This window comes from Rhinoderma darwinii, chromosome 1, assembly GCF_050947455.1.
Source record: "Rhinoderma darwinii isolate aRhiDar2 chromosome 1, aRhiDar2.hap1, whole genome shotgun sequence".
NCBI classification, from domain to species: domain Eukaryota; kingdom Metazoa; phylum Chordata; class Amphibia; order Anura; family Rhinodermatidae; genus Rhinoderma; species Rhinoderma darwinii.
In genome coordinates, this window is record NC_134687.1 from 564,966,699 (window position 1) to 564,980,462 (window position 13,764).

General features: G+C 46.6%; 1 long non-coding RNA gene across 1 annotated transcript in view; it reads left to right on the plus strand.

The window, feature by feature from the left end:
• Positions 1-13,764, plus strand: part of LOC142661451 (uncharacterized) — a 97,649-nt gene that overhangs the window by 33,591 nt on the left and 50,294 nt on the right. Inside the window, exons 3-5 of the long non-coding RNA XR_012850737.1 lie at positions 2,294-2,380; positions 4,248-4,449; positions 12,738-12,977. This is a non-coding gene — a long non-coding RNA (uncharacterized LOC142661451). The remainder of the gene's footprint in view (positions 1-2,293; positions 2,381-4,247; positions 4,450-12,737; positions 12,978-13,764) is intronic.

Below are 13,764 nucleotides of genomic sequence, written 5' to 3' on the forward strand. Positions count from 1 at the left end.
TCTGTCTTCAGTGCCTGAACTGCCGCTTATTAGTGCAGCGCCGCCCGCATCACCTCGTGCTGACCGGGTGCGGGGCGGGGCAATGGCTGTATTACACAGCCGCAGTCCCACTCTATAAAGGCAGAGATCAGAGAAACCTCTCATCTCCTCCGCTATTCCCCTGAATGCTGCGATCACAGCTGACTGCAGCATTCAGGGGAAAATGAGAAGGGGGGATGCCCCTTGGATCACGTCACAGGGAATTCCTGTGACGCGATTGAGGGACATACCATATATGGGCAGACAGCCCAGGGTCCATTGAAGGACCCCAGGGCTGTATTACCATATTTCCTGTTAGGGCATACTCAGGTTTGTCCTAACAACTGCCTGTGTACTATCCGTATATAGATATATACCAGTACATTAAAGTTTAAAAATAAAGTAAAAACATAAAGTAATGTTAAATTTTAAAAAAAATACACATACACCTTTTTTATAAAACACATTAAAATAAGTCTCAATACATAAAATATACACATTCAGTATTGGCGCAGCCGTAATAACCTGCACAACAATTTTTTTGCGTCATTTATGATGTGTACGCTGTAAAAAATAAAATAAAAACTTCTTTCACTTAATATTGTGGGGCACGAGGTGCGATGATGAATTTAACCTCCATATGCCTCACGTTAATAGTAATTAACCCCATCATGTACCTTACACATTAACCCATTATAATTGAGGAACATGATGGGGTTAATTACTATTAATGTGAGGCACATGGAGGTTAAATTTACCATCACACCACGCGCCTCACATCAGAAATGGAAGAACGGTTTTGTTTTTTTATTACTGTCGAAATCGCAATACTACACAAAGTATCGGTACCGAAGTCCAAATTCTGGTATCGTGACATCCCTCCACTGGAGGAGGCATTATACAATGGGGGGGGGGGGGTAATAATTGGGTGAAAAGTGATGATATCTGAAGGGAGGGGAGAAATTATACATGGGGAGGGGTAGAGGAAGGAGAGAGTATACCTGGGTAGGGGGAGAAAGCTTATACCGGAGGCATAGTTAGCAACAGTCCTCAATTTGCAGGGACTGTCCTGAATCTACAGAGGCAGTCCCGGCAAATTACTGTCCCAGACGTGTCTCAGCCACTGCCATATTTAGGATGCAGATACAATTGAATACTATGGCAGAGCAGGAAAGTATCAGCTTCCTGCTCTTCCATTCACCCATCCAGGAGCGGAATCCCCGGCCAGAGAGTTGCCGACACTCTGGCCGGGGATTCCTCTCCTAGAGGTAGCCCCTGAGGTCACTGTCCATATATGGACAGTGAGGTCAGGGTCTCCTCCTGGACTGGAATCCCCTGTAGAGAGTGCCACACACACCCCTGTAGTTAGCGCCGAACATACCCCCTGTAGATAGCGCCACACACACACTCCCCTGTATATAGTGCCACACACTGCCCCCTGTAGATAGCACCACACAATCCCATGTAGATAGCGCCACACAGCCCTGTAGATAGTGCCACACCCACCCTGTAGATCGCGCCACACCCCCCCCTGTAGATAGCGCCACACCCACCCCTGTAGATAGCGCCTCACACAGCCCCCTGTAGATAGCGCTACACACAGCCCCCTGTAGATAGCGCCACACACAGCCCCCTGTAGATAGCGCCACACACAGCCCTGTACATAGGGCCACACACACCCGCCTGTACATAGCGCCACACACACCCCAGTACATAGTGCCACACACCCCAGTACATAGTGCCACACACCCCCTGTAGATAGCGCCACACACCCCCCAGTAGATAGCGCCACACACCCCCCTGTAGATAGTGCCACCCTCCCCCCGTAGATAGTGCCACACCCCCCCCTGTAGATAGTGCCACACACCCCCCTGTAGATAGTGCCACACATAACCCCCTGTAAATAGCTCCACACACTGCCCGCTGTAAATAGCGCTCCACACCCCCTGTAGATAGCGCCACACACACCCCCCTGTAGATAGTGCCAAACACACCCCCCTGTTGATCGTGCCACCCCCCCCCCCCCGTAGATAGTGCCACACACCTCCCCTGTATATAGCGCCACACACAGCCCCCTGTAGATAGCTCCACACACTGCCCCCTGTAGATAGCGCCACACACACTCCCCTGTAGATAAAAGTCTAAATGCTAAACTCTGGCCACAGGTAGGGGTCTGGTGGAAAGGTATCTGAAATACCTAACAGGTCTGGTCTAGGATCTGAATTTTTTTCTGGTTTGGTGTCTGAATTAATTTTGTTGTGTGGTTTTTACACAGATAACGTGTGTGCAGCATGTGAAGAGAATGCAAAAGCATTATCCAGGCATGCCCGTGGCGGTGGGAGATCTTAGGGACTACATTTTGGTGAGTGACTCTGCTGTGTATAGGGCTTCAGTGCAATGATTTTTGTTTATATTGCCCTCCTACACCCTGACAGATTCTATATACACACACACTCACACTCACGTTCCCTTTTTGCCCCCCACAGAGCCGCTGTCTCTTGTCTCTTCCCTGTCACTCCACAGAGCCCCTGTGAGGTTGCGTCTCCCCCCTGGCTACCACTGCTACTTTCAGTTCTCCCAGCCCTGGCACTTAGTCTCTCCCCTTTGCCCTCCGACACCCACCTCCTGTCTCTGCCCTGCTCCTCCAAAGAGTTTTCTTTTTAATGTGCACTACCTCCCGCCCCTTTACATTTCACCCCCCCTCCTAATAACCAGAGGGGCGGGGGCCCAGACTCATTGGCAGTATGGGGCCCAGAAATTCCTGATGGCAGCCCTGGCTGTGACTGATGAAATTGGTTAGCTGATCACACTTGTGATTGGTGGCTGGTCACATAAATACCTCCCTCAGACTCTCTGGCACCACCCCCAGATGAAGGCTTTCAGCCGAAACGTACGTCGGGTATGACGCCAGACAGCACAAATCTATGGGTAAGTTGCTTATACTATATATCCACATATACTTTTTATGTAACCATTTGTTTGGGTTTGGTGCTGACTGCATCTTTGCCCTCAAATGATTACTCAGACCTGGGACTCTGCATATTATCTATAACACATTAAATGTCTCCTGGGTTTATATATTGTATACACTATGTAGAGCACTGAATGTGCTTTCAAGGTTGCAGTTACTCCAAGCCTTACTCATGATACTTCCAAAACACATATATATATATATTTATCCAACTATTGTCAACTGTCTGGCCTCATCTGCTTCACACTGTGGTAATCATCTTTGATTTTAATGTGTGTGTTTTTTATATTTTGTACCAATAAAATTATATATTTTATCAGTATAAGCATGGTTTTGACTCTATTTTTAGGTTTTCATTCTGATTATGTTATGAGTCACCGCTGACGTCACCCGTAGTCATGGGCGTTTTCTAATATATGCCCTCCCCCCATATAATATATTATCTATGACCTACTGATATCTATTTAGTTTCTTTATAGAGGGGTATTTAAGGTGTCCTCCATATTGGTTAAGTATATTTAAAATGCTACCTGGTATATTCTCTCTGGACACCCTATGGATTTTACGGTTAACGTACTCACTTAATGGTATATTTAGGTTATATACATTTATTACTTGGAGGTCTAATATGGACCCCCTTCTACATGTATTTTTAGCCAAACATATTTTAACACTTATGAATATTGTACACTCATTTTTGTATTTTTCTGTTTTTGTACTTGTAGATGAACACTGTTGAAACTATTTATTGGCTACATGAGAGCAACAGAGGCCCATTGCACGTAGATTGAGAGAAATTTAATAGACTCTATCCACTCTTTGGTTTCTGATCTATTATGTCTAGGAGGAAAGGAAAACATTCTATAGCAATTACAAGAATATGCATAAAAAAGAGAAAATAATTTTTTCTGTTGTCTATACGCTTTATTGAAATGTGACAAATCAATTTAGATTTACTCAAATGAATTATATCAGCATACATATGGTTGTGTGCTAAATACATACATCCCATATATGTATGGGTTTGGGCCTCTTTCGTAATCCGTTTCAGGACGATAATGTTCCCAGTAATATTGAGTTGCTCTATTAAAATTAGAATTAATTTTTCACTGTCACTATTAAATATAAGATCGTGTAGCTCCTGTTGCTATCTATAAATTTGCTTGTCTATATATACATATTTGTTATCAACAGATATCTTTGTATATGATGTCGATTACATCCTATAGGTTTTTATATATATAATGTTTTCCTATAGATATATACTTACTAACATAGACGATATTCACGGATTGTGCATGCACAGACTGAATGGAACGATTGTGCCGGTTCTGCGCATGCGCTGGGTGGATTCATTTCACCACTTGCGTTCCACTTGCTGCACTTCCGGTTTGGACGTCACTATGTGATGTGCTCGGTATGTGCGCATGGATGCCGACTCCTCGTGGTGTTCAGCAAAGGTAAATAATTATCTAATACATTATAATATCTACCATATGGTTACAATTGCGAGATTGGCCTCTTCAGCTTCTCTGAGTTAGCCTAATTGCACATTATATTACTGTACAACAATTTTATACACTTTGTATATCTGTTTATTATATTTGATTTATATAATTACGTGTGGGACAATGCACTGGAAATGAATATTGAGTCTTTTGGACTATAATGGTTATTTATATAACTTGTTTTTGTACATTGTATGTTAACTAGATTTATGCTAATTACTAGTTAAACTTCCTATATGTACCTGACACTGTGTGTAGTGTGATACAGCTTGAGTAAGGTTCTTTGATGACGGACCGAAACGTCGCTGCTCACTTGAGGTGAATAAATCCACCCTTTTTTCATCAATCTTAAAGTCCTGGTGCCATTACTTGATCCTATGGTTTCTATATAAATATATGTATACATGCAAAAATACACATACATACTGTATATACATACATACACATATACAATGCATTCAGAAAGTCCTCAGACCCTTTACATTTTTTCACATTTTGTCATGTCATGTTTGTAACATTCTGCACTCAATACTGCATAATGACAAAGTAAAAACAGAATTATTTTTTTCCAAATGTATTAAAAATGATAAACTCTGCTCCGCTCTGGGGGCCTCCCATTTCTCTAGATCATCTTTGAAATGTTTCTACACCTTGATTGGAGTCCACCTGTGGTAAATTCATTTGATTGGACATGATTTTGAAAGACACACCCCTGTCCATATGTCACGGTGTGTGGGTTTGTGGACCCACTAGGCCGCACCGCCGTAGTGGTGAGGCAGCTGGCCAAACAACAGGAACCCCAGAAATACAAAGTCCCGCACAAGGGTACCTGGATAGTCCAGACAATGGCCGCAGCACTGGCACGGATGGAGGTGGGTGCAGCAGGTAACGCCAGACGTGGCGGATGACAGCAGGTGCCGCAGGTTGCGCCAGATGTGGCAAATCCCATTGGACGTGGCAGATGACAGCAGGTACCGCAGGATGTGCCAGACGTGTTGAATCCCTCTGGACGAAGCAGATTACACGGGACGTGGCAAGGCAACAGCAGGTGCAGTAGACACGACTCCAACTAGTAGGCACAGGAAAAAGAACACAGCACGGGATACAGGAATAGGTAACACGGCACCGGTAACAACTTGAACGGGAAACACTAAGGGACCATTTGCAAGACGGACTTGGGAATTACTAACAACGCTCAGGCAAGGATCAGAAGGGCTGGGGACTTCTTATAGACCAGGAAATCATGTGGGACACAGCAGACTGGAGTGGAAGTGATCCATGGCTGCGGGCGTCGGGAGGTGAGTAAACCCCACGGCCCGTGGCCATGGACACTACAGTATCCGTCCTCTTACGCCCCCTTTTCTTGGGGCAAGGCGAGAGAGGAATTTCTTAATGAGAGCAGTAGCACTGAGGTTCTCCTCCGGCTACCAGGACCTCTCCTCAGGACCAAACCCTCTCCAATCCACCAAATAGAAAGTCCTTCCTCCTACCCTTTTGCAGTCCAGGATCTCCCTCACCTCGAAGACATCAGAAGAACCGCTGGGAGCAACTGTGGAACTAGAAGTCTTGCTGTAGCGGTTCAGGACCACAGGTTTCAGGAGGGACACATGAAAGGAGTTGGGGATTCTGAGGGTAGGAGGCAGCCGAAGCTTATAGGAGACAGGGTTTATTTGTTGCAGAATCTCGAAAGGACCAAGGAACCTGGGAACAAACTTGTATGAAGGCACCTTCAAACGAATGTTCCGAGAGAATAGCCAGACTTTGGTACCCGGAAGATACTGAGGCGGCTCTCTTCTCTTAGTAAATAGAGGACCGGGTCTGTTGTCAGATTTGCAGAAAGTCCCTAAATGCAGAGTCAGCAGCGGGTACCTGAGATGTAGTCGACACTGGAAGAGGGACTTTAGGATGTTGACTGTACACAATGTGAAATGGAGTGGAAGTGCTGGACTCACTTGTGTGGTTGTTGTACGAGAACTCGGCCCATGGAAGAAGCTGTACCCAGTTATCGTGCTGTGAAGAGATGAAGTGGCGGAGATAATTCTCCATGATCTGGTTGATCCTCTCGACTTGCCCATTGGACGGTGGGTGATAAGCTGAGGAAAAGTCCAATCTCACATCCAGGAGTTTACAGAGGGCTCTCCAGAACTTTGAGGTAAACTGAACCCCCCCCTGGTCAGACACAATGTTAAGAGGCAAGCCATGCAAGCGAAAGATGTATAGAATGAAGAGACTAGCCTGTCGGGGAGCCGAAGGTAGGCCGGTCAGCGGGCTAAAATGTGCCATCTTAAAGAACCGGTCTACCACCACCCAGACAGTGTTGCATCCTGCTGAGGGGGGAAGGTCTGTGACAAAGTCCATCACAATGTGCTGCCAGAGGGCATTGGGTACAGGCAGAGGTTGAAGCTGGCCGGCAGCCTTGGAGTGAGTAACTTTGTTAGAAGCACACACCGTACAAGAAGAGACAAAGTCCAGAACATCTTTAGGTAGCGTGGGCCACCAGAAGTGATGAGCAATCAGATCTCGGGTTTTACGGACAGCAGCATGCCCGGCCAGTTTAGAACTGTGTCCCCAGCAGATAATTCTTCTCCTGTCTGCCAACCGAACAAAAGTCCTCTCTGGAGGGACGTCTCTAACCTGCAGAGGATTAGCAGTGACAATGCAGGACGGGTCTATGATAGTCTGAAGGGACTCCACCATGTCTTCCGTCTCAAACGATCTGGACAGGGCATCGGCCCTCACATTTTTGTCAGCGGGACGGCAATGGAGCACACATTGGAAACGGGTGAAGAACAGCGACCACCTGGCTTGACGGGGATTTAGTAGTTGAGCGGACTGAAGGTAGGTAAGGTTCTTGTGGTCCATGTAGATCAGGATGGGGTGAACTGCGCCCTCCAGAAGATGTCTCCACTCCTCCAGAGCCAATTTGATGGCCAATAGCTCCCGATCTCCAATAGAGTAATTGCGCTCAGCAGAAGAAAAAAGTCTAGAGTAGTAGCCACATACTACTGCCTTTCCTTTGGAGCTCCTCTGGAACAGAAGTGCACCTGCACCAACAGAGGAAGCGTCCACCTCCAATGAGAACTGCCGAGATACGTCAGGATGATGGAGAATCGAAGCTCAAGTGAAGGCTTTCTTGAGGCTAATAAATGCGGACTCTGCCCCTGGAGTCCACACCTTGGCGTTCACACCCTTCTTGGTAAGGGTAGAGATGGGAACCGTCAGAGATGAGAAGTTTGGAATAAACTGCAGGTAGAAATTGGTGAATCCCAGGAACCGCTGTGTGGCCCTTAGGCCTTGAGGACGTGGCCACTCCAGGACAGCTATCACTTTCTCAGGATCCATCTTAAGACCTTGATCCGAGATGATGTAGCCCAGGAAGGGCAGAGAACCCCTCTCAAAGACACACTTCTCCAGCTTGGCGTATTAACGATTCTCCCTTAATCGTAGTAGAACTTGACGGACATGCCTCCGATGAGTCGTCGGATCTGGGGAGAAAATCAAAATATCATTGAGCTAAACAACAACGCAGACATAGCATAGAGGAGATCTCGGAAGATATCATTAATGAATTCCTGAAACATTGCGGGAGAGTTACACAATCCGAAGGGCATCACTAGGTATTCGTAGTGCCCATCCCGGGTGTTAAATGCCATCTTCCATTCGTCACCCCGGCGCATCCGGATTAGATTATAAGCCCCCCGCAGGTCTAGCTTAGAAAAATTTTTGGACCCTTGTATGCAATCAAACAGCTCGGCTATAAGTGGCAACGGATATTTGTTCTTGACCGTGATCTGGTTGAGACCACGGTAGTCGATGCAGGGTCGAAGGGATCCGTCTTTCTTTTTAACGAAGAAGAATCCAGCCTCGGCTGGGGAGGAAGACTTTCGTATGAAACCCCTCTCCAAATTCTTCTTGATATAGGCCGACATGCATAGAGACTCAGGCAAGGAGAGAGGATATACTCGGCCGCGGGGGAGAGAGGCATTAGGAACCAGTTCAATGGGGCAGTCATAAGTCCGATGTGGAGGCAGCATCTCGGCCTCCCTTTTGCTGAAAACATCTGCAAACTGAGCAAACTGGGGGGCAGTCCCGCCAATGACTTTTGCTGGGGAGGCTGGACAGGATGGATCTGCTACAGACAATGACCAAGGCACTTGGAGCCCCATTAGAGAACCTCTCCAGAATTCCAGTCCAGGACCGGGGCATGTAGTCAAAGCCAAGGCAGGCCCAGCAGAACAGGATTGATGGCCTTGGGCAAAGCAAGGAAAGAAATCCGTTCAGAATGAAGGACTCCAAACTGGAGCCTCAACGGCTTGGTTTTATAAACAATGGGATCAGGCAAAGGCAGTCAATTTACTGAGGCAACAGCCAAAGATGTCTCCAGGGTAACTGTGGGCAACTGAAGATGATCCACCAGCTCCTTTTGGATGAAGTTTGCCGCAGACCCAGGGTCAAGATAGGCAGAAACCCGATGCGTCCTCTCCAAGGATACTAGGGTCACATGAATAGTCAGCTTGGAACAGAATGCTTTATTACTGTGGACGTGGCAGATGACAGCAGGCACCGCAGGTTGCACCAGACGTGGCGAATCCCTCGGATGAGGCAGATGACACAGGACGTGGCAAGGCAACAGCTGGTGCAGTAGACACGACTCCAACTAGTCGGCACAGGAATAAGAACACAGCACGGAATACAGGAACAGGTAACAGGGCACGGGTAACAACTGGAACGGGAAACACTAAGGGACCATTTGCAAGACAGACTTGGGAATTACTAACAACGCTCAGGCAAGGATCAGAAGGGCTGGGGCCTTGTTATAGACCAGTAAATCATGTGGTTGATGATGATGATTGTTTTTACAGGTGCGCGCGCTGGCCCTTTAAAGCAGGCACGAGCGTGTGCGCACACCCTATGGGACACAGCAGACCGGAGCGGAAGTGAGCGCTAGTGTCTCCTGGGAAGGAGATGGGGACCAGCGCTCACGGATCCATGGCTGCGGGCGTCAGCAGGTGAGTAAACCCGATGGCCCGTTGCCATGGACGCTACACTATATAAGGTCTCACAGCTGACAATGCATATCAGAGAAAAAACCAAGCCATGAGGAGGAGAGAACTGCCTGAGACAGGATTGTGTGGAGATACAGATCTGGAGAAGGGTACAAAAAAATGTCTGCTGCACTGAAAGTTTCCAAGAGCACAGTGGCCTCCATAATTCTTAAATGGAAGAAATTTCTCCGTCCCACCAAACTAAGTAATCGTGGGAGAAGGGCCTTGGTAAGAGAGATGACCAAGGACCCAATTGTGAGTCTGGCTGAGCTCCAAAGAACTTGTGTGCATATGGAAGAAATTTCTAGAAGGTCAACCATCACTGCAGCACTCCACTAATCTGGGCTTTATGGCAGTGTGGCCAGAAAGAAGCCTCTCCTCAGTAAAAGACACATGAAAGCATGCCTGGAGTTTGTAACAACAACAACAACAAAAAAAAAAAAAAAGCACCAAAATGACTCTCAGACTGTGAGAAACAACATTCTGTGGTCTGATGAAACCAAGATTGTACTTTTTGGCATCAATTTTAAGCTTTGTGTCTGGAAGAAACCAGGCACTGGGCGTCACCTGCCCAATACCATCCCTACAGTGAAGCATGTGAGTGGCAGCATCATGCTGTGTGGGTTTCTTTTTTCAGCGGCTGGGACAGGGAGACTGGACATGGTTGGGGAAAAGATGAATGAAGCAAAGTATAGAGATATTCTTAATGAAAACCTGATCCAGAGTGCTATGGACCGCAGACTGAGCCGAAGGTTCACCCTCCAACAAGACAATGACAGTAATCACACAGCCAAGACAACACAGGAGTGGCTTAGGGACAACTCCGTGAATGTCCTTGAGTGGCCCAGCCAGAGCCCGGGCTTGAACCCAATCGAACCTCTCTGGAGAGACCTAAAAATAGCTGTCCACCGACGGTCCCCATCCAACCTGACAGAGCTTAAGAATTGCAGAAAATCCACAAATCCAGGTGTGCAAACCTTCTGGCATCATACCCAAGAAGACTGGAGGCTGTTATCGCTGCCAAAGGTGCTATAACTAAGTACTGAGTAAAGGGTCTGAATGCCAATGCATATTTTTTCCTTTTCAATAAATTAGCAAAGATTGCTAACAGTCTGTTTTCACTTTGTCCTTATGGGGTATTGAGTGCAGAATGATGAGAAAAAAGCGTGCAATTTTTTTTATCTTAGCACAAGGCCTCAACAAAACAAAATTTGAAAAAATGTAAAGGGTCTAGAGACTTTCTGAATGCATTGTATATGTATGTATGTATGTATTTGTATATTTGTATGTATATATGGGTTTATATGTGTATGTGTGTATATATATATATATATATAATGTGCATCTGTTAGGAAAGTTTTCCTTTAAATTTATGCTTACTTAATGTAACTGAGACTAAAATGTGCATTGAGCTATACAAGCTTCTCACGAAAGGCTTTGGCTGACAAAGTGTTAAATATGCTTTACTTTTAACTGATAACAAGTGTGAGGGGGCTGATGAATTCTTCAATAGAGAGATTAGAATTTCCAGAGGAAGATTCAGCTTTTACCTACTTTCGTTTTTAGGTGTCAAGCATTGGCGTTGCTATAGGGGTCGCAGTGGTCGCAGCTGCGACCGGGCCCCTAAGCCTGGGGGGGGGGCCCATGGGCCCTCGTTGCCATACAGCATGCAAATAAATTTTCTGTGCCGTAAAGCCGACACTTCCTGGTTACGGTCACATGGTACACATAGTGTACCATGTGACCGTGTTGTCACGTGACATCTTCCAGCCAGTGCAGTGGAAGAGTCGGTGCGGAGGACTCCAGGTGAGCTGCAGAGTCTATATTGTAATGTGTTGTGTTGTGTTGTGTTGTGTTGTATTGTAATGTAATGTATTGTAATGTGTTGTGTTGTATTGTGTTGTCTTGTAATGTAATGTGTTGTGTTGCCTTGTAATGTATTGTGTTGTGATGTCTTGTAATGTGTTGTATTGTGCTGTTTGCGGTGGGGAGGGTCGGGGCCCTTTAAATTACAGCCCCCCCCTCCTCTCACCACCGCAAACTGCACAATACAACACAATACATTACAAACTGTGAGTCGCGTTTCCCTGGGGGGTCATGTGAAGACCTCCGGGGGGGTCGCGAGTCACTCATTGAGGTACCGATTCCATTCAATGCTGGAGCAAGGAGCTAATGTCTCCTTGCTCCAGCATTCACTGTGCCCTGAGCGGCTCGACGCAGGCAGGCGGGATGTAGCGACATCATCGTGCCTGTCTGCACCGAGTCACTCATAGCACACACCGGAGGAGGCGAAGGAACGGGGATAGGTAAGTAATTATGCTATTTTTCTATTATACACATATGGGGGCATTATACTATATGGTGGGCATTATACTGCATGGAGGGCAGATATGGCATGGGGGCTGATAAGATGGAGGAGCATTATACTGCATGGGGGCTGATATGGGAGAATTATACTGTATGGGGGGGCTAATATGGGGGGCATTATACTGTATGGGGAGCTGATATGGGGGGCATTATACTGTATGGGGGCTGATATGGGGGCACTATACTGTATGGGGACCTGATATGGGGGGCATTATACTGTATGGGGGGGCATTATACTATATGGGGAGCTGATATAGAGGGGCATTATACTGTATGGGGAGATCATATGGGGGCATTATATTGTATGGGAAGCTCATATGGGGGGTATTATACTGTATGTGGGGAATTATACTGTGGGGGCTGATATGGGGAGCATTATGCGGTATGGGGCTGTTATGGGGGCATTAAGCTGTATGGGGCATTATACTGTGTGGGGGCAGCTATGGGAGCATTATACTGTGTGGGGGCATTATACTATGGGGGCTGTTGGGCAAAGCGTCTGGGCATGGGTGCGCGCATGAGTCTGATGATGGTGGTGTTGGGGAGGGATAGGGGGGCCCAAGCTGAATTCTTGCACCCGGGTCCATGAGCCTTTAGCTACGCCCCTGGTGTCAAGTATGCTATGTGAAGTAAAACCGCATTAGAACTAGCTAGGACTGGTTTTACCACACCCTATTACATGTATAAAAACCATTGTTATTCAGTGAAAGTCTCAGACAAATGCTGAGAGACGATTATTGATCTACTGACGTTTTGTCTCCTTGTTAACAAGAATAAAAAGCCACGCTTTTCGAATTATTCAGATGACTCTCGAACTTTATTTGATAGGAATAGAAAATTGTCCTGACATCTTGGTCCAGCTGGAATCCAACACCTCGAGACCCTCGTCCTCTCAAGGACTGTACACCATGCACGGGGTGAGTTGTTCAATCAACTCATTAAATCTAAAGACCACCGGCTGAATTGGCGTCATACTGAGGCCAGTCAGACAGAGAGACGAGGTGGAGTCACGGATTCTAAAGAATGTAGTAAGGAGAATTGAGGATTCAAGTTTTCATCTGAATAAAGGTAATATAATTTTGTTTATATATATATATATTTTTTTTTTTTCATATTTAGATGTTATAAGGTTATGTTATAAAAAGCTAAGTTGGATCTTTGGTACTAAGAGTGTAAAAGATCTGCCAGACACAGCTTCTGTGTCGACGCCCGTGGTTAATCAGTCTGCACCTGCTCCTAGGTCTGATAGAGTGACTCCATTTGCTACCACTCAGGCTGGTAGGCTGAGGAGTGGGAGAACCTATCACAGTCCCAGACGGAGCTAGCTCCCGCCCTCTGTCTATTTATACCTTCATTTCCTGCTCTTCCTTGCCTGTGATTCTGTCTGGTTTCCTGGCTCTGCTGTTCCTGCTTGTACTACTGACCTCTGCTTCAAATTGACCCTGGCTTTACTGACTACTCTCCTGCTCTGCGTTTGGTACCTCGTACACTCCTGGATTGACTCGGCTCGTTCACTACTCTTGTTGCTCACGGTTTTGCCGTGGACAACTGCCCCATTTACCGTAGCTTCTGTGTACCCTTGTCTGTTTGTCTCTCGTGCATGTATTGAGCGTAGGGACCGTCGCCCAGTTGTACACCGTCGCCTAGGACGGGTCGTGCAAGTAGGCATGGACTGAGTGGCGTGTAGATTAGGGCTCACCTGTCTGTCTCCTTACCCCGTCATTACATAATCACAGGCCCATATACCTTTTCTACCCTGGTTCCTACACAACTATGGATTCAGCCTAACCAAATGGAGCCATTCATCGTGGAGGTTGACGCCTCCGAGGTTTGAGTGGGTGCTGTCTTGTCCCAG